Below are 21,306 nucleotides of genomic sequence, written 5' to 3'. Positions count from 1 at the left end.
CTAGTACGGAAATGACTTATAGTTATTACTCTTTGTCTTTCTGAGTCTAAATACCTTCAGACTTTACCTTTGAGTCTTGAACACTTCCAGACTTTACTCGATAAAAGATGTGATGTTCAATCTGGTGCGAATAGATTCAAATAAGCTTTTCTCCAGCGGCTTTATAAATATATCTACCAATTGCTTCTTTGAGTCAATGAACTGAATCATAACTTATGTATTTTGAACATGATCTCTAATAAAGTGATGTCGAATCTCTATATGCTTTGCCCTTGAATGCATAATTGGATTCTTTGTAAGATCTATGGCGCTGGTGTTGTCACATTTGATCTCAGTGCATGATTCTTCAATTCTAAAGTCTCTTAACTGTTGCCATATCCACAGGATTTGAGAGCAGCAACTTCCAAGAGCCACATATTCTGCTCCGGCTGTTGAAAGAGCTATGGTACTCAGTTTTCTTAAAAACCATGATACCAGCTTGTTACCAAGTAGTTGACATGTACCAAAAGTACTCTTTCTGTCCAATTTGCAACCTGCTAAGTCAGCGTCTGAATATCCAAGGAGAGTAAGGTCTCTTTCTTTTGGATACCACAGTCCTAGCTTTGAAGTTGTTGCAATGTATTTGATGATGCACTTTGCAGCAGTTAAGTGAGATTCTTTGGGATTTGATTGGAACCTAATACAAATGCAAACACTAAACAAAATATCAGGTCTAGATGCAGTAAGGTAAAAAAGTGAACCAATTATGATCCTGTATAGTTTTTGATCTACACTTTTTCCTTCTTCATCTTTTATCCAACTTTGAAGAACTTGACATAGGTATCTCAATCATTTTGCAATTCTCCAAACCGAACTTTTTGATGAGATCTTTCGCAAATTTTTTGTGGTGAATGAAAATTCCATTCTTCAATTGTTTAACTTGTAATCCGAGAAAGAATGTTAATTCACCCATCATGCTCATCTCGAATTCATCCTATATAGATTTAGAAAACTTATTGCACAGATTTTCATTAGGTGATCCAAAAATAATATTATCAACATAGATTTGAACAAGTAGAAAATCTTTACCTTCTTTCTTAATGAGCAAAGTAGTATTTACTTTACCTTTATCAAAACCATTTTGAATTAGAAATTTACTTAACTTGTCATACCAAGCCCGGGGTGCCTGCTTTAAACCATACATAGCATTTTTCAATCTGAAGATTGAGTTTGGCTTTCTTGGATCTTTAAAGCCAGTGGTTGTTCCACATAGACTTCTTCTTGGATAAATCCATCTAAGAATGCACCTTTTATGTCCATTTGGAATAACCTTTAGGTTTAGGAATAAGTTCCCAAACATCATTAATGATGAACTGTCTAAGCTCTTCTTACATAGCTTCAATCCAACTTTCTTTAGCTAAGGCTTCTTCTACAATTTTGGGTTCAATCTCAGAAACAAGTGCTAAAGCACTAGACTCTTCACGCCTTTTAGATCTGGTGTGAATTCCTTCATCCATGTTGCCAATGATGAGTTCCTTGGGATGACTTGACTTATGCTTCTAATTGCTGATTGGTTTGTGCGTCTGCTGATCCTCCGTTTCAGTTGAAACTTCTAGTTCTTGTTGTTGTTGAACTTCAAGAGTCTGAGTCACTTCGGGAGAAGCAGACTTTGTAGGATTTGGAATAGGTTCAGATTTTTCAAGTTGAGCCTGATTCATTTGATTCTGCATTGAGTCTTGAAACTTGATGTTCATAGATTCTTCCACAGACTGACTCTTCTTGTTAAATACTTTGTAGGCTTTGCTTGAGGTTGAGTAGCCAAAAAAAATTCATTCGTCTGATCTTTCTTCAAACTTACCGGTTTTATAATTTGCATTCTTTAAAATAAAACACTTGCAACCAAATACATGGAAATAAGAGACAATTGGCTTTTTTTCTTTGAATAACTCATAAGGAGTTTTCTCCAGAATATGCCTTAAGAATACTCTGTTAATAATATAACAAGCTGTAGAAATTGTTTCAGCCCAAAAACGAGAAGAAATATTACTTTCAATTAAGAGTATTCTAGTCATTTCCTATAAATATCTATTCTTTTTTTTTCCACAACTCCATTTTGTTCTAAAGTATATGAAGAAGAGAAAACATGTTGAAAACCAGAGTCATCACAGAATTTTGCAAAATCTTGATTTTCAAACTCACCTCCATGGTCTGTCTTGATAAACAAAATAGCATATCATTTGTCATTTTGAACTTTCTTTGCAAATTTTGAAAAATAAGAAAATGTTTCAAACTTACTTGCCAAGAAGTATACCCATGTAAATCGAGAGTAACATCCATGATCACTAGGCATTATCTCTTCCCACCAATACTTTGAGTTCTAGTTGGTTCAAAAAGATCCAAATGCAGAAGCCGCAAAACTCAATTAGTAGAAACTTTATTTATAGGTTTGAAAGAACTTCTAACTTGTTTTCCCAAAACACATGGTGTAAATAAATCACATTTTTGATACATTAGGTTGGACAGTCCACGAACAAGCTTTCTGGATAAGATCTTGGCAACTTGCTTCATATTGACATGGCCAAGTTTTCTATGCCAGAGATTTGCTTCATCTTGAACGGATATTAGACACTAAGAGCTTTCTGGTTTTATATCCAGAAGATAGATATTTCCATGTCTTCGTCCAGTGAAAGATTGAGATAAATCCTTATTAGTTCCCAAACAAATGCCTTCTTAGAAGTTAATCTTGAATCCAGTGTCACACGATTGAATGATGCTGAGTAGATTGTAATTTAGTCCTTCCACCAAGGAGACATTGTTGATTGTGAGACCTCCAATTTTTACAGTTCCACATCTAACAATTCTTCATTTATTATTTTCACCAAAAGAAACTTTTCCTCATTTTAATTGCACAAGTTTTGTAAAACAACTTGGACCTCCTGTCATGTGTCTCGAGCAGCCACTATCCAAATACCACTTTATCTTTTTCTTGATAGTGACCTACAATTATAAAAGGAATTCAAACTTTCTTTGGTACCCATATTTTCTTAGGTCTAGGAGAGTTAGTGTAATAAACAATCTTTGCCCATTTCTTCTTAATAGGTTTCCAAACCATAGGACATTATTTCTCAAAATGTTCTGAGCTATTACACTTTGAACATTTGAGAGCACTTCGGCCAATAGATTTTATAAAAACCTTTTGAAAATGATTTCTGTAAAATGTTTTTGTAGGTCTTTATTTGATTCTTTCATTTACTTTTGGAAAATCAATTAAAGGAATAGTTTCTGGTGTCATTCCCAAACCTGATTTGTTAAAATACGGTTTTTGAATCGAAATAATCTTTTTCAACTTCTCAGATCCTATTGAAAACCTTTTTGTAATATTTGAAATGTCCTTTTTCAAAAATATGTTTTCCTTTGAAATAGAGTCTTCGTTTTCTTTTAAGATAACAAAACTTTTGTTTTGATTTTCAAATTTTTCTTTCCAAGAGATTTCTTGTTACTTTAGTTTGGAATTTTCCCTTTTTAGTTCAAAGATCCTCTTAAGAGAGATTTTGAGACTAAGATAGAGTTCATCTATGTAATTTGAGACTTTAACAAGAATATTTAAATCACTAACCTCGATTTCACTTTCTGAGTCTGAGTATGAACCTGTTCCAAAATCTGAGTCTGATTCTGAGTTTGCCATTAGACATATGTTGACATACTCTTCATCACTTTCCTCACATTCTGTATCACTCCATGTCTCTACTTTGAGAGCATTCTTGAACTTTTCAGTTCCTGCTTTCTTTTTCTTCAACATAGGGCTGTTGGGTCTGATGTGTCATTTTTTCTTACATTCAAAGTATACCACATCTTTGTTGATCTCGTCATCCTCAGTTGATTTGTTCTGAAATTTTTGAGAGCCTTGCCTCTTCCAGTTAAATCTTCTTCCATTTCTGTTCAGTTTCCTGAATCTCCTTATCATGAGTGCTAGCTCTTCATCATCCATGCCATCTTCAAAATCTGTATCATCAAAATCATCGTTAAATTTTAAAGTAATAGACTTTTTACCTTTTGGATCTTCTTCCTCATTAAGTCGCTCCACTTCATATGAATGAAGTGTGTGCCTATAAGCTCATCAACTGTAAGAGGCATGATCCTTTGGGTTTCTCTTATAGAAGTCTTCATGTGATTCCAATCTTTGGATAATCTACGCAGCAATTTATTGAACTTCATTGGTCCTGAGATTGGATGTCCCTGATATGATAGACCGTTTACAATTTCTATGAAACGACTAAACATGTCAATAATGGATTCTCCCGGTTTCATCTTGAAGGCTTCAAACTGTCCGAGTAAGATATTGATCTTTATTTCTTTAACTCGATTAGTTCCCTCATAGGTAACATGCAACCTATCCTAGACTTCTTTGGCTGTTTCACAAGATGAAATTATGTTATATTCAGTAGGAGATAAAGCACAATATAAATAGTAGATTGCTTTAGCATCAAGAGCTTGTCTCTTAGTTAGTTCTTCTTGTGCCATTTCACCAGCATCTATAGCTTCTTTTCCTCTTTCTGAGACTGATGCAGTTTTAGGAATGATTCCATTTTTCTACCACATCCCATTCCAGAGGATCTTTTGATCTAAGGAATACTTTCATCTTGTTTTTCCAAACATTGTATTTCTTTCCATCAAAGTAAGGAGGTCTGGTGTTGCTTTGGCCTTCAACCAAACTGGAGCCAAAATACTAGCCATAAATCTTTAGCTCAAAAGTAAAAACACTTCAATAAAACGAGCACACAAGCTTTGATACCAATTGAAAGGACTAGTAAGATCACCTAGAGGGGGGGGGTGAATAGGTGATAAAGAAATTTTTACGAAACTTCAGAGTAATTTGCTAGCAACGTAAACAGTAGTAAATAGTTATATGAAGCTGTAAATTGAAATAAGGAGTTTAAGGGAAAGAGAATAGAAACACAATATTTATAGTGGTTCGGCTTAGATCAAGGTTACGTCCACTCTCCCACGTTGACAGCCCACTAGCTGGATTTCACTAATGATCAAAAGAGATGTTAGAGTCTTACGTCCTTGACTTTGTAGTGTAAAGACTCTACTACACTTCTTCAAAGTCTCACAAGTGTTTACTCTCTCTCTCTCTCTCTCTCTTGAGTACAAATAAAGCTCTCCAATTGAAATAGAGAAGAATTAAGAGCTTCAAATTTTGGAATTTTTCTTTCACGCACACACTTGAATAACTTGAGCGTCCTCCTTATATACTCCTCCATGCCTTTTCAACTGTTGGCACTTTCCAAATGAGTTTTTCCAATCTATCCATTGGACAGAATCAATCAAGGAGATCTCGTGTCATTTAAGGAATGTGATGATAACCCACCAATCCTGCTCGCCCATACAATTAGGATCTAGATTTCCATAAGTATAACATTCCAAGTATACTTTGCCTTTCAACAAATCTAATTATCCAAATTGATTCCAACAAGAATAATTGATCATGAAGTGCTATCTCCAGTCATAAGATCTTTTACAAATCGTACAAACCGAATCCTTAAGGATAAACTTGAATATGGATAAGTCTTTTCTTCGTCGGTTTGGAAATTATCAGTGAGGGTAAACTTTGAGCCTTGAGTCTTACGATCTTCAGACTTTGACGACAGAGTCTAGAGTTCGTCAGACTTTAACACTTGACTCTGGAAGTCTTTAAACTAGATTGTTGGAAATGTTTTGTCAACTTCGAAACAATAAATGAGTTTTCTCCAACAGAAACAATGTGTTTTGGTTTTGAAACTACATTTGCCATTACTTTGAAAAATTTTATTGATTTGGTGCACACCTATTCCTTTGATTATATATGTTTTATCTATATTACATGAAATTAGATTGTGATGGTTCTGCGTGATATAGTTTAGTGGATCTTTCGCTGCTGGGTGGTTGTACTCACCCCTTTTGGGGACTAACATTTCAGACTAGATAAGATGCCTCTACTACCTGCACCTCCCGGTATATTTTATGGATTCCCGATCGACCTACAGTGGGAGCAGTCGAAACATCAGGACCCTATGGTGCGAGGATTGACGTTTGTACGTGTGAGAGTCATTATGGTGTTCAATACTAGTCTTCCCACCAGCCCTATACTCTAGGAGTACATTGTTATATTTGTCCATTGGTATGGATGAACGTCGGGGCCATTGCTGCCACCACCAACAAACGGACCGAGTGGATGGATATGATCGTGAGATGGGGTTAGTAGAGGAAGAAATTTTTGGACGCCAACACTAAACGATGGACTTTATGTTTGTAACTATTTGGAAATGTCGAGTATCTTTTGAAGTATGGGCGAGTATAAGAAACTACAACATTTTGATGTACCGACTAACAATTGTCCATCTAGTTTTATGTAAATAAAAGTGTCCGGCTTTTACTTGTAAAAATGTTTAGTTGGTGTGCATCGTTTTCTGAATATAGGGAAGGGAGTTGTTGGATACGCTTCCGTCATATTTTGCACAGGGACCAATGGAAAGGATATAGACCCCCAGAACTCATGGATTTATTGAAATCCTTTGGTATCAGAGTATCAGACTCTCAGGTTGAGAGAAAGTTGGTGATATATGGCAACCTTAACAGATCGGGGGCCGTCGGGGGGTGCCACATAATCCTAATTAATGCCTTTGACTATATGTGATCCAAAGGCTCTTAATGTATATAATTTGATATAATCAAATATACTGTGGCTAATCTTCAATTAATTAAATATATATAGATCACTGACGTTTAATCACATGTATAAAATCTTCACTAAATTGCATGTAAGGACAAAATAGTAAATCAATGTCACCAAGGGTAGAATAGTAAAATTAGTTCATCCAAGGGCAAACTTGAAATTAACAAATAAGGGGCACGACAGTAAATTAAAGAAGTGGGTTACATGAGCGCATGGGCATGCACACACCCAACTCCTCACATGGGCGCATGGGGCTCACGTGCCTTCTTTGCCCGATTTTGTTGTTCTTCATATTGATTGGGCCCTTTGCCATCTGATTGTCTTTCAGTAGCCCACTTTAGACCAAAATAAATGGTGTGTTATGAAGATCTCGTCGATGCGACCACACAAGTCCAAGATTAGGCGAAAAACAACCAAAAATTGCTTGAAATCAAGCAAAATAGCCCAAAACGCAACCCTAACCACTGCGACTTCTACTTTGCAATTTGCCTTCGACGATCACCATAATACTGAATTACCTTAAGGCTTTTGTTGCCCATGACTCTACGACGGTACTCATTCAAAGATAGGTGGTTAATTGCCCAAATTTTGCAGAAATCAATAATTTTTCTCTTAGTTAGATTTTGCATAGATTTTTTTTTTATTCAATCAAAAAGCTCCACGAAAATCATCAAGGCAAATATATAACAAGCTCTAATACCAACTAGTAGAAATTTTATGAAAATTCAAGATCTCGATAATCATGATCAAATGCGAAAATGTGTAAATTCTGTATTAACCTCTAGTCATTGGAACAATCATGAATAGACACTTCTAGCCAATTGCCATCTCAACATTGATGTCAGATAATCAGAATAATTAGAATAATGAAAGGGTTTGGCTTAGATTACCTTTTTATATGCCCATACAATCCTAATAGATAGAGTCCTCCATCAAGACTAATCCAAGTAGATATGGCAATGTCCATAATTATCAGCAAGTAGATTTGGATGATAAATCTTTAATGAAATCTAATGTGGGTAATTTTGAGCTAAACGTGGGATCATATTAAATAAAATTAAAACACTTCATATGTGTCTGACGGAACCATTGAATATTACATCTATAGTTTTACATCAGATGACAGAAACCCTATTCGGATATTCCAAAATTAATAAACAATCGCCCTAAAAAGGTCTCCATATTATGTAGTCAATTAGGGCACTAATTTTGGGACATTGACCACATGGAATTGGTTGCATCCTTATGGATAGTATCCAAGTAGAACCCCCTTCAGTAGATCCACGCTTTGTTGACAGACTAGACCTATACTCAATCCGATGAGGTGAAGAGTTATTGCCTATGCGAGAGGGTTCAATCAAGGTGTATATCTTAACAAGTTTTTAAAACAGTGGAGGGGGAAGATATGGACTAGATCACACATCAAGTAGGGAAGAGCTATCGCTGGATGATACAAACCAACATTGACAATAACAATAATCATGTTGTGTGGTCATGCAGAATATTGCTTTTGGAGGGTCCATGTGCAATGGTTGAGGTTGTTACAAGAACTTGCGTACCTCGCCTTGTTAGATTGGACCTCATTCTATTGAAGAGCACATGCAAATCTCCCGCACATATTATGTAATTTCATTCATTTACCAATTAAACTAAGGACAAGGAACTTTTTGACCTTTTCTTGGATTGTTCACTATGGTCTCTCACCACCTCAATTTGATAATGCTAGCACGAACACCTAGAGGGGGTGAATAAGTGTTTGAAAGAAGTCTTGACAAATAAATACGGAATAAAATAAGTTACGAGAAAAGTCTGAAAGATTAGAGTTTGATAAACGAGCCACCAGACTTCTATTAGAAAATTCAGACTCAAATAGAAATGGAATAGAATTTTGAGAAACTCAAAAGAAAATTGCAATGAATAAAGTTGATAAGAGTTAAGGGAAGAGAAAATTGCACATGAGATTTATAATGGTTCGACTTAGATTAAGTTTACGTCAACTCTCTCATATTGATAGCCTTCTAGCTAAAATTCATGAAAGTATTAACAGAGAAGTACAATGTTTCGAGTGCAAACACCCAATGGAAAATTTCTTTTTCTCTCACTAAGTCACTCTTCTTGTGATTTTCTCCCTTGAATACAATATGAAAACGTTGTCAATGAAGAACAAATGGTTGGAAATGTTTCAAACTTTGGAATTTCAATTTTCACGCTCTATCTCAAATAGACTTAATGGCCTCCTTAAATACTCCTCTACGCCTTACTAGCCGATGGTGTTCTCCAGAGAAATTTCTTCAAATCAATTCGTTAGACAGAATCAATTAAGGAAACCTTGTAACCGTTTGAAGATTGAGATGAAAATCCATTTATTCTAGTCGTCCATACAATCAGAATCTAGGTTTCCATAAATAGATGCTTCCCAAAAAGGAACTTGTTTTCAAGATTGATTCCATTAATGTATTTATAAAGGGTAAGTGATATTCTTCGTCAGAAAACTAGATAAAAGTAAAACTCTATAACGTTTATATTGAATCCTTGTCGTAAGATCAATAATCCTAAGTCTAATTATATTTTCGTTCTTGACTTGGTTTCAGTCTGGATTACGTTAAAATAGGAAACAATTCTGAAATGAATAGACTTTGACAAGAGTCTACAATATGATTTTAGAAGTCTACTATTCTTTAGAACAAGAACAATAAAGTTTTGTCAACTTCAAAACCTAGTAGGAGTTTTTTCAACACAATCACATCCTATGTGTCTATTATTGTGGATATTTCCAAAAGCATCGGCTGAGAAGTCATGTTGTAGATCACATGGTTACCAGACCAAGTCTCAAGTCATTTTTATACAACTATTTCCAATTATATCCATCAGACATAATCAAACTATGGTGTCAAAATCACGAATGTTTCAAAGCCTTTACAAATCTCCAAAACGCATAGATTTGTAAACCCATTTGAAAGTGGAACCTTAATCGACAACTCCATTCTAGTCGTTAATGATTTGGTTGACATGTGAGAAGGAAAATGATTGGTTGTTGGACTCTTGGAGCCGAAAGGATAAACCAAAAAAACACCCTCCAAGTTGCGGCTAATTATAGGTTATGCCATTGAGTCTTTTTTGGTGTCATTTCTGCTTCAATGGTTGGGTGAGTGACCTACGACTAAGTTTTTTTCATTTCTAAAAAAATGTGAAGTTTGTGGTGTTAGAGAAACATCTATAGGTGATTTTGATTAATTCCAAAATATCCTTGATATAATATATTTGATGAAAAATGCATATGTCATGACAATTATCAAGGATTATGTGATATCCATGGTATAATCAATTGGGTAAAGAATCACAAAGTGTCCTAATATAATTTTTTGTACATCACTAGCGATTAAGAGATCAACTAAAGACGATGTCCGTGTCGATGTTGGAGATATCATGTCATCAATGATGTTAAAGCAATGATTATGTTAGATGATTGTTGCAGAAGTCCAATATAGCCATTGAGGCTTGGAAAAGTGCACTAGAGGAGTCGGAAGACTTTAGAGAAACGGAAATAAGCTTTCTTTAGATGTGTTAAAGCCATCGAGGACGGGATAACTGTCACGACCCTAATTCCATCTCCAGGGTCTTAGTGGCAAGGGTTATTTTCGCAACATCCTAGGCTTGTCGCCGTCCCGATCCTTTTTTTATCTTGTTATCATGCACATGCGAAAATGTGAATAAACAACTCCCTAGACAAACAATAGCCGAAAGACTAGGATAAACATCACACAGAACATACCAGTTTATATTATAATATTACTTTTACAAGTCTTTTTTCTACGGGCTATATTTTCTTTTTGTATCACACTACAAGTTTTTCACATAGGCTAAGGGAATTCCTATCTCCTCTAGCGTGACTATAGCTCTCAACACTAACGTGAGGCTTCCATGCCTAGAAGACTAAAAGATAAATGAGTGAGTTCTGGGAAAATTCAATAAGTAAAATTCCTAACTTTCTACCAAGAAAGCCTCTCATCATTAAGAACAAGCATGCACCACACTTACAAACAGTATCGATGGTAGGTCAATTGCAAACTTATTGCTATATCTTGACTACATGTAGATGCCCATCTCAACATGCTTCAATGCATGCTCACCTTCGGCTTAATGATGAACACATCAACCTATCATGCTTATGCATAATGGACACTCATGCAAATTCATTTAGCATTGTCCTAGCCCAACCAGGCCCTCCCAGCTCAATCGGGGCTTCCAGCTCCTTGTTGGGCTTCTTGACTTGACTAGAGCATCTTAGCTCAATCGAGCTTCTTGAGGCTAGCTTCTCAAGGCTTCCGAGTTCAAAATCCAAGCATTCTCACTCAACTAGGGCATCCCGACTTAACCAAGGCATCTCGTCCAATGAACGAGGCATCGCTGCCAATGCTGTATGGCGACGAACGCTTGTTCATCTTTAAGTGCATGTTATAAATGCATCATAAAAGCCGATTCTTATTTTTTCTCTTAGTCAACACATGCATGGCCTAAAGGCGTGCTCATTCATTCGTGTGTGTCATGAATTTCTTGTACTTCACTAGAACATATGTTGGGAGCGACCTTGATTCATAATTTGAATCAATTACTTAACGCTGATCCCCACACCAGATAAGGCTCAGAATGGCACACCTCAATGCCAAACCAAGACCTCGAGGCATGAATACATCTCGCTTTAGTGATGATCCCAAGCTTGACGGATCTCGAATCTGATTTGATGTGAATACACATGTATTAAGAATGGCCATCGGCTCACGGTTTCATTCAATGCCAAGCACAAAATCCCTGTGTCCATTTGGACTATGGAAATCGGCATGTTTGGTGCCTTACCAAGATCTCATGGATTTAGATGATCCCCGTACCGATCAAGGTATAAGATCAACACGCCTCAATGTTGATTTAGGACCTTGTGACCTTAAGCGATTCCACCAAGCGAGACTTAGACCCGACATTCTATTTATGTCAAAACCAAGGCTTCGTGGCTAGGGCGGCTTTGTCTTGCGATGAAATCAATCCAAACGAACCTTAATTCCATTGTGAACATACATGACTCAAGCACAGTACCCACGGCTTTGTCCATAACAAATAAGATCAAATAAAAGACATAGTACACTACCCACAGCTTGATAGGTGAGCACTTACTAGCCTTAATGATGGGATCTACTTTCTTAAAAGAAAGGGAGAAATCTTACTTGCCTTGGCGAACCTCGAAGACCAACTTAGATTAGCTTGAGGGATTGAGGATGCAAGGCCGAGAGAAAGGAAATGGGGGAGGAGGGTAGGCATGAATGGCAAAGTGGGTTAAAGTGGTAGAAATGAATGGGAGCTCCTCCTATTTATAGGCATCAAGCTCATCATTACTCATCCAAGCAACCAGATCACATTTCTTTAAGTGGCATGCTATGCCATCAAGGTGGCAATCTTAGTTTGCAAGGTGGCATGCCTAGGATCCTAAGAGAACACTTGTCATCTTCTTATTTGACCACCTAATAGCTTGCTCTCCAAGGCTCAACTTAGGCTCATGATGTGCCTATGGTCCTAAGGGACACATAAGCCCCTTTGATGCCTGATGCCCTATTCTAATTGGTTGGCTCTTGAGGTAGAGGTCTAATGGCCTAATGTCATTATTTAAAGTATTGCTTGTCTCCATTTCATGGGGCCGCAAGAGCACTTTGCTTATTATTAAAAGGACAAGTCATGATGCATAAGTGACACTCTAAAAAGATGAGTTAGTATCAAGGTCATAGGCTAGCTATAATTTGCTCAAGATGTCTTATTTTCACTAGGACATTTGGCCTAGATTCCTTGCTTGATCCCCAAGGTAGATCTTTAGTAATTATGACCAAATCTAGAAAAATCTAGGTAGAATGATAAGTCATCCCATCTCTTAAAGAACCTAGGGTGTTCTAAAGAGTTCCATTTTATCCATGTGTATATAATATGGCAACTATAGGAAATAAGCCATTTGAATTGTAACCGAGACTAGGCAAGGGCTTTTTGTGTACATCCCCTAATGACCATTTCAACACACCCGAGATTCATGGTTAAGCCTCCCTCAGTGTAATTGTCATAAGTTAAGTTGTCATTCTTGGCTAATTTGGTGGCCTAAGGCACGGGCTTAATGATACCGACCTTTGGATCGACTTTGGTTAGTTGGATCAAATCATGGATCAATTGTAGGCTTCATCTAAGCTAACTCCCTATTGCCATGGGACTGTTCGAGATTGGTCATATTTATGTCTGACACACGATCGCATCGAGCCAAATCATGGTCGTCCATGACCTGTGCATGACTGAGCGGAATCACCCACAACTGGCGCATGATCGTATGGACTGGCCCATGATCTTCGACCAATTCGTGGTGGTCATGATCACTTCTTAATCAATCCTAATGGTCAAGTAGTCCTCCATCGACCGAACTACTCTAGTCCATGACCGTGGTCATAGGATTGGTCCATGACCATTCCTTTGATCGATCCATAATCAGTATATAGCCGAATCCTAGGATGATCCATGATTTATCCTTGCCACCAGCACACTGAATTTACAACCATTTCTTGTAGGTCAAAACCGGGATGTCACAACAACAATCTAAGCTATTTCACACTAGCTTGCAAATATTAAGAAAAAAGAACTGTATGAGTAGTTTTATTTCTATATAGTAGCACCAACAGATCTATAATAGATCCTTTTTTTTCCGAATCATCTCCAACAAGAAGATTGATGATGCCTATATCAGAGAAGATTGTTGAAGCCAAAATGTTAGACGCACAATACATAGAATCTGTAAATATCCTATAGCTATGTTCTTAGCTAAGAGTGTTTCATTCTCTTGAAAATCTTTCTTGTAGCATTCTTGATGACTTGTAATCATGCAAAAGATTAAGTGTACATAGTGATAGCAACAACTAATTCTTAATAATGTGATCTATCGTGTGATAAGATCGATGTGTGTTGATTATAACTTGTTTAGTAGATTACTCACGTAATTCAACCCAACTTTTGGCTAGTAGTTTGAACAATAGACATAGACTTGTGGACAAAGCTAAACCACTATATATTGTTAAGTGCTCATGTTTCTCTTATTCTTACTTGCATTAGCACACAACTTGATCCAGGCTGATTGAAATATATGTTGACTTGATTTTTACAAAGTTGCTTACACTTTCTGCAAAAATGTCAAAGTTTTTAAAACAATCTATTCACCCTTATCTAGGTTATATTATTAACCCCTAACATTTGGAAAATATTTTCCAATAAGTTATTTTAAAGAAAAATGATAATATTTTCTGATGCTTAGCTGAAATCTAAAAATAAACTAGAAAATATTTTCTGCCGTGTTGGTAGAAAATTAGATTTTCTAGGGAAAAAATTACCAAAAAATCGAATTTGGCAAGACTTGAGGCTCAGTTAGGCCATTCATTGCCTTAGCCAGCCACTAGTCGAGGAAGAAGGAAAAAGAAAAATAAAAAGAAAATAAAAAAATAGAGAATTATTAAAAAATTCAATCTTCTAAAAATAGTTTTATCATAACAAAGATTGTATTAATCAAGGCCCCAAGCCCAAGCGTCGAGGACTCGAGCATGACCATTGTGGACTAGAGCTCAAGCATTGAGGACCTAGGAATGTCCTTTTTGGACCCAAGCACGGGGGCTAGGGATTTGGCACAAGCCGAGGGGTTTGGACTTAGTCGCTGGGATTGGTGCTGAATGTTGGCACACAGGAACCGGCAGAAGTATAGCGCAAGTGCCATAACTTGGACGGAGGGACACTTAAGAGCCATAACTCTAAAATGGTATACTTGAGTGCCAGTTTTAAAGTTAAATGGGATACTTAAGTGCCACTCCGGCGAATATCCGGCCAAACGGCTGACGTGGCGACTTTCCGACGAGTTTGGTCCAAAACGGCATCGTTTTCCACACCGACGTGGCGGAGAAAATGCAAAACGACGTCGTTTCGTGTCTACGTATAAATAATAATATAAAAATTAATTCAATTAGATTTAAAATTAATTTTATTTAAAATATTAAAAAAATTTAAAAAAATTAAATTTTAAAATTTTAAATTTTAAAAAATTTAAAATTTTAAAAAATTAAAAAATTAAAAAAAAAAAAATTTAAAAAATTTTAAAAATTAAAGAAAAATTAAAAATTAAAAATTAAAAGGGGGAGGTCGAAGGGGCGGTTGAGGGCCGAGCCCTCGCCACCGCCGCCTCCCCACCATCGCCGGAAGGATCGGCGACGGAGGGGGAGGGTCGGCCGGGGTCGCGGGCCCCGGCCGACCGACGGCGAGGGCTCGCGGGCCTTCGCCGCCGATCGATCGGCCGACCCTCCCCACTCGTCGCCGGCCCTTCCCGGCGGCGGGGGGAGGCGGCGAGGGCCCGCGAGCCCGCTCGGATCTGGGAGAGGGTCGCGGCCCTCGCCGCAATCCGGCGAGGGCTCGCAGCCCTCCCCGTCGGTCGGCTGGGGGCCGGCGACCCTGGCTGACCCTCCCCCCCATCGCCGGCCCTTCCCGGCGACGGCGGGAGGCAGCGGCGGCAAGGGTTCAACCCTCAGCTGCCCCTTCGACCTCCCCCTCCCCCTTTTTTTTTTAAAAAAAATTAAAATTAAAATTTTTCTTAATTTTTAAAAAATTTCTTAATTTTTTAAATTTTTTGAATATTTTAAATAAAATTAATTTTAAATCTAATTTAATTAATTTTTATATTATTATTTACACGTAGACATGAAACGATGTCGTTTTTGCATTTTCTTCGCCACGTCAGCGTGCAAAACGACGCCGTTTTGAACCAAACTCGCCGGAAAATGGTCACGTCAGCCATTTGGTCAGATTTTCGCCGGAGTGGCACTTAAGTGTCCCATTTTACTCCGATATTGGCACTCAAGTGTACCATTTTAAAGTTATGGCACTTAAGTGTCCCTCCGTGCCAAGTTATGGCACTCCAGGTGTCCCAACCTCCAGAGGAACCAATGTTTAAGTTTTCCTATTCAAGCATAGAGTTTCAAGGTTAAGCACCGATACTTAATCATATTTTGGAAGATGTTTTCCAGCTTTTCAAATGGGGAAATCGTTTTCTTGAATTTGAGCATAGGTTTTCTCTTGAATAGGAAAATATTTTCTTTTGATTCATTTTCCTAAGTAAATCCAATGCCGAAAAATAAGGAAAATATTTTTAAAAAAATGTTTTTTGCGAAACAAATAGAGCATAATATATTGCAATTGTAATCCATAAGAAAAATGAAAAATAACTCAATCCCACTTGATCCTCAAGAGGATAAAAAATCTCATATCCTTAATAGAATTCAAAACAAATTACATTCCATAAATTATTGGATAGGGGTTTAAATTCATATTTTTATGCGTTACATTCTCCCAATTTTGGCGGTAATTTTTCAACTATCCAAATAAGTAAGAAGATTCACCAACTAATAAAGAAATTTCCTTGCGATAAGTATCAACCAATGACTGAAGCATAAAATATGTATCAGAATTTCAATTCGTGTATTTTGAGGACATGGATTGAGGTGACTTTTATTCTAAATTTTCTAGTTTTTGACAATTTTTGGAAAATTATCCAAAAAGTTCTAAACCCATTGTACGTTGGCCCATTCATTTTTAAACCTGTCAATTGTGCCCAATTTTGTGACATTCTGGATTTTTCACTTCTGCTTTCAATTGAATTAATCGGGCATTTCATCAACGCGCCTATAGGGCTATTCTCAAAACTGATCACTCTCGAGATAACTAGACTATCTAGGGAAGCCATTAAGGAATTTTAATGCGATAGACCTGAGAATTCAACTAGAAATCAGTTTCTCGACTGTACTCATTTTTAGAGGTCATTACGGCAAAGTTAAAAATCGATTTAAGATCAAAGATAGGTCAACTTGATTGAGATGTGTGGCTAATCATGGGTAACACCACTAAATTGGAAAATTCTCATCGGCTAGCACTACATTGATTTTTTTTATCGTTTTGATATCTTGTGTCCATATTTGAATCTTTGATATTTTCATGACAATCGAAAGTTGCCAATGTGTCGAGTGGGTTCACTGTGGCTCGAAGAAAATCGACCACGAGTCATTTGCACTAAAAATTTCTGAAAACTACCTTATAGCCTAGGTCACACTAAAAATGCACCTAAGTGAAATTAACTGCGAATTTGAGTCCGATATTAGAAATTGAAGATTCTGTCATGTCACAATAAATTCTAGAAACGTCGACTCAATCTCAAAAGATTTTTTGCAACCCGAGATTTCTTAGGAAAAAGTCGTCCTAGGGCCTTTTTTGTACAGAAAAAGCCAGAGACCGTTTTTTATTGTTAAATTGAGAAGCAAATGAGATGTAGTGATGAGGAAAAATAGCAATTTTATCGAGGACTCGACAACGGGATTTATTGAGGCCATATGGGATTGAATTGAAAAGGAAATCAAGTCTAATTAAGAGAGATTTGTGTCAAATTTCGTAGCCCCCCATCCACCACCATTTTGGACAACTTCAAGGTTGCAAAGTGAAGTGTCTTGGTGGTTGAACTGCAACCAAGGAAGACAGCTTGGTGGAGGATGAGTCTAGGGAACAAATTGGTGGAAAATCAAGGCTTGTGGCCCCCTCCAACCTCATCTCTTCCCTCTCTCCCTCCAAGACTCGCGACCAGCTCCTTTCCTACCCTTCATTTGCGTTGTGCGAAGACCAACAAGCCAGAGGGGAAGCCAGGAGTAGCCTCACACCGTCGCTTGTCTCACCATCCATGCCGGACCGCCGTTCGCCGCTCCAACCGACCGCGACGCCCTCCGCCCTATCTACACAAGCCTCCATTTGTCTCGCCGTTCCAGCAAGCTAGTCGAGTGTTCCACCCCTTGGTTGAGCTTAGCTGGAGCTATGCTTCGCCATTCCTCCGCCTATAAGCCTCCGCCAAGGCCCGATTTGGCCCTTTCCACCCTCCTCGGTCCTTTCCTGCCTAAATTGAGCTTATTTTCCCTCTATTCCAGCCAAGGTTAGAACCTGAAGTTGTGGGTATCATAGTGACTGTTAGGCCCATTTTGAGGTGGTCTTGAGCCTCGTTTGCTAGGCTCGCCTTGAGGAAAGTCGAGCCCTGCGACATTTTCGTCATTTTGCATCGAACCACTCATTAAACAAGTGAGTTTTACTCACTAAACCCCGCTTAGTAGGTTAATAATGTTTAGGAGTTGATTAGATTAAATTAAGAATATTTAGGTGGATAGATTATATTAGATTAATTTAGTTAATTTAATTATCTCGCCGATGCATGTTAGGTGGTTAGTTAGTGACATTAGCAAGTAGACTCATGCTATTATTTATTGAATGAACCTTGGAATTTTTCCGAGTTCGTTTTGGCGTCTAATTAGGCATTATGCGCCTAAATTGGATTTATTACATTTTTTAAATATTTTTCCATAATTATTTAATTATTTATTTATTTTGCGGAAATTAGGCTAGGATAATCCACGATCGGAATTTTATGCTGATTACCGTAGTGTAGTCTGCTTTATTTATTCGAGCTTTAATTCGTGTTGAATTAATTTAATTATGATTTTAGGATTTTATTCCTAAATTAATTATTTTAGTAATTGATTGGAAATTAACCAAGTATCGGTTTACAAACGCCAAAAATATTTTGGCGGGCTATATAAAAATTGTGGGAATTGTGGAGGTGAAATTATTATATTTTGGCTAAGGCCAACCGTGTACCCAACACGGCTATTTTTATCGAGTATGATAAAAATGATAAATTGATTATATGGGTGGAGTGGTATATTATATCGACATACGGGCAACATGTTAGCTTTGGGCGAGCAATATATCGATATAATATATTAGGCTACGGGCCATATATCAGCTTTAGGTTAGCAATATACTTTATTATCAGCTTTGGGCGAGCATAGATATAGTATAATATGATGGCCTGGAGGCCCTAATCTATTAGCTTTGGGCAAGCATATATACAGTATACTATATTATTAGCTTTAGGCAAGCTATACTATCTATTTTCAATTTTTGGTGAACAATCCTAGACTATGGTTGGACTTTATAGATAGTATTGAATATACTGACTAGGGAAAGGTCATGGTGACATATAATCGATGTCGCGACCTCTTTTTTCTCGGCGCCCGCAATCGGGTACGGGCGCCTAAGGAGGCTAATGGCTCGACTAATTTTAATTATGCCCGGACTCTCCCAAGTCCACCAATTCACGACTTAATGGTTCAAGTTTTTAACCTGTAATTCAATTTTTAAAATGGAGTCGCCACTAATCGATTTGGGGTGGGTTGATTAGAAACCCAAGTGAAGTATCGGGAGAAATACTCACTCTGCAACCAGAGAAATTAGGATCGGGGACTTGATTACACTAGTTAATCACTAATGCCCTTTCGGTACCTAATCTTGTTTAAACCCTGAGGTTTTTTGGATGTTCGAGGGATTTTCCATGCATTTTTTGGAGGAAAAACATTTTTTGAGTCATTTTCTAATTTTTTGGACACAAAGGGGATTTTTTGGGGTTTTTTTGGGTACTCTTTTGGAAAAATACAAGTCTTTTTGGCATTTTCATGATTTTTTTGGCTTTTGGCATTTTTTTTGGAAAATATGAAATTTTTTTGATTTTTTGATTTTTCGGAAAATAAATTATTTTTTTTTAATATTTTTTAATATTTTCGGAAAATAAATTATTTTTTGATTTTTTGATTTTTCGAAAAATAAAATATTTTATTTATTTATTTATTTAAAATATTATTTTTAAAATAAAAAACCGACCCGGGTCGGATCCACGGTGGTGTCCGACCCGGGCGACCCGGTGGAGGACGGGCCCGCGTTGCGGGCCCGACTCGATTTTTTTATCTTTTTTATCACATTAAAACGACGCCGTGGCCGGGCGTTCGGGGACGCCCGGCCCGGCCCGACGACCCGGATCCGATCCGACCTCGCGACCCGGCTCCCTGCGAACCCTACCCGACCCGGCTCCGATTCGCGACCCGACTCCCGCCGCCCCCGAATCTCGTGAAACCCTACCCGGTTTCGAGACCCAGATCCGACTCGGCGACCCGGAAAATCGCAAACCCTAGGGTTTGCGAATCCGTGGCGCCGAGGGGGGAAACCGGGATGCTTGTCGGCGGCGGCGACTACGGCGGCGGCGATGACGAAGGCGACATCGGCGACAGCAACGGTAACGGCGACGCTTTTTTACCTTCTCTCGAAAGGGGACGGCGACGGGAGGGCGGTTCGCGATGGTGGAGAAACGGCGAGCGACGCGGTGACGGCGAGGCTGGTCTTGGTCGGATCTCGCCGAACACTCTCTCTCCCCTCGGGTTCACTCGTCAAGCTCCCGAAGTCTCTCGGGGACCCCTCCGAGCTCACCACACCACGGCCGACCTGAACTCAAGCTCCCCGAAGTCTCTCAGGGGACCCCAAGCCTCGGCTGGCCTCTCTCTCTCTCTCTGTGTCCGCTCTGTGCTCGCTTCTCCGGCCGACCTTGGATCTCGGCGTGCTCGTCCTCGGCCCCCCTTCTGAAGTCTCTCAGTGGGAGGTTTCGAGGATCTGCAGCTTTCAACCCTTTTCCGGCCTCTATCTTCCTCTCCTTGTCGACGGTGGCCCCCCTCTATTTATAGGCGCGGAGCGGCCGATCGGCAAGGCTTCGACCCGCCGGTTGGACCGCCGTCCCATCCGCCATCATCACCTCCTCCGGTCACGTCCGCCGACGCCAACGCTCCTCTGCTCCGCACGCGACCGCCGTCCGCTCAAGCTTCTCCGGCATCGCGCCTACCCACGCGTGCTCCTCAGTGGTGCGAGGAAGAAGACGACACAGAGGGGGCCGGGCTTGAGGCAACGATGGGCTAAAGGCCCACGCGGGGAGGGGGGCTGCCTTTCCGCTTTCGCTTTTCTTTTTCGTTTCTTTTTTGGTTTATTATCTGAAAATTAAATAAACAAAATAATAATAAAGCCTAATTTTAGGCGTCAACAATCGACTAAGTCGATTAATCGATAGTTCAATTTGGTTGGGTAAATTGATGTGATTCTTGTATATTTGATATATATTAATTTGCAGGATGGAACTGAGACCAAGGTAAGTCCTCTGACTCGTGTTGTGCTTAGACAGCTCTTAGAGCATATTGGCTTCCTAATCGGGTTTTAAGGGTTAGAACTTGCTGAGACGTAATCTCACCCCGTTGTGGGACAACATTTCAAGTCCCTAGATGGCAGCACCTCCCCCTCCTCTTGTGCATTTTGGTATACCAAAGGAAGTCACAAAAGTAGGTTATCATATTCCGATACACCCTCACCCTAAAGGATTGGAGTATGTGATGATAAAATCCACCGTCTGGGTCGACGTGAGTGAACCTGAAAGGGTGTCTCATAGGTATCGGTCCTATGCCAAAGTCTAATGTACCCCTATATGTTTTGGAGGTTGAGCTCAAGAAGGGCACAGCAGATCCTAAGGGTGGATCGGTGATTGATGCGAAGGATCTCAAGTTGGGTGATGCTCCTGACTCTCCAAGCAATCAGCAGTGGACTCCAGCTAGAGCATGGAAGAAGGAGTGGTCATTGAGGAGGAGTACCCAGAGGAGAACCCGGAG

The sequence above is a fragment of the Eucalyptus grandis genome, chromosome 1 (genome assembly GCF_016545825.1).
Source record: "Eucalyptus grandis isolate ANBG69807.140 chromosome 1, ASM1654582v1, whole genome shotgun sequence".
In the NCBI taxonomy this organism is placed as follows: Eukaryota; Viridiplantae; Streptophyta; class Magnoliopsida; order Myrtales; family Myrtaceae; genus Eucalyptus; species Eucalyptus grandis.
This window is presented reverse-complemented; position numbering follows the sequence as displayed.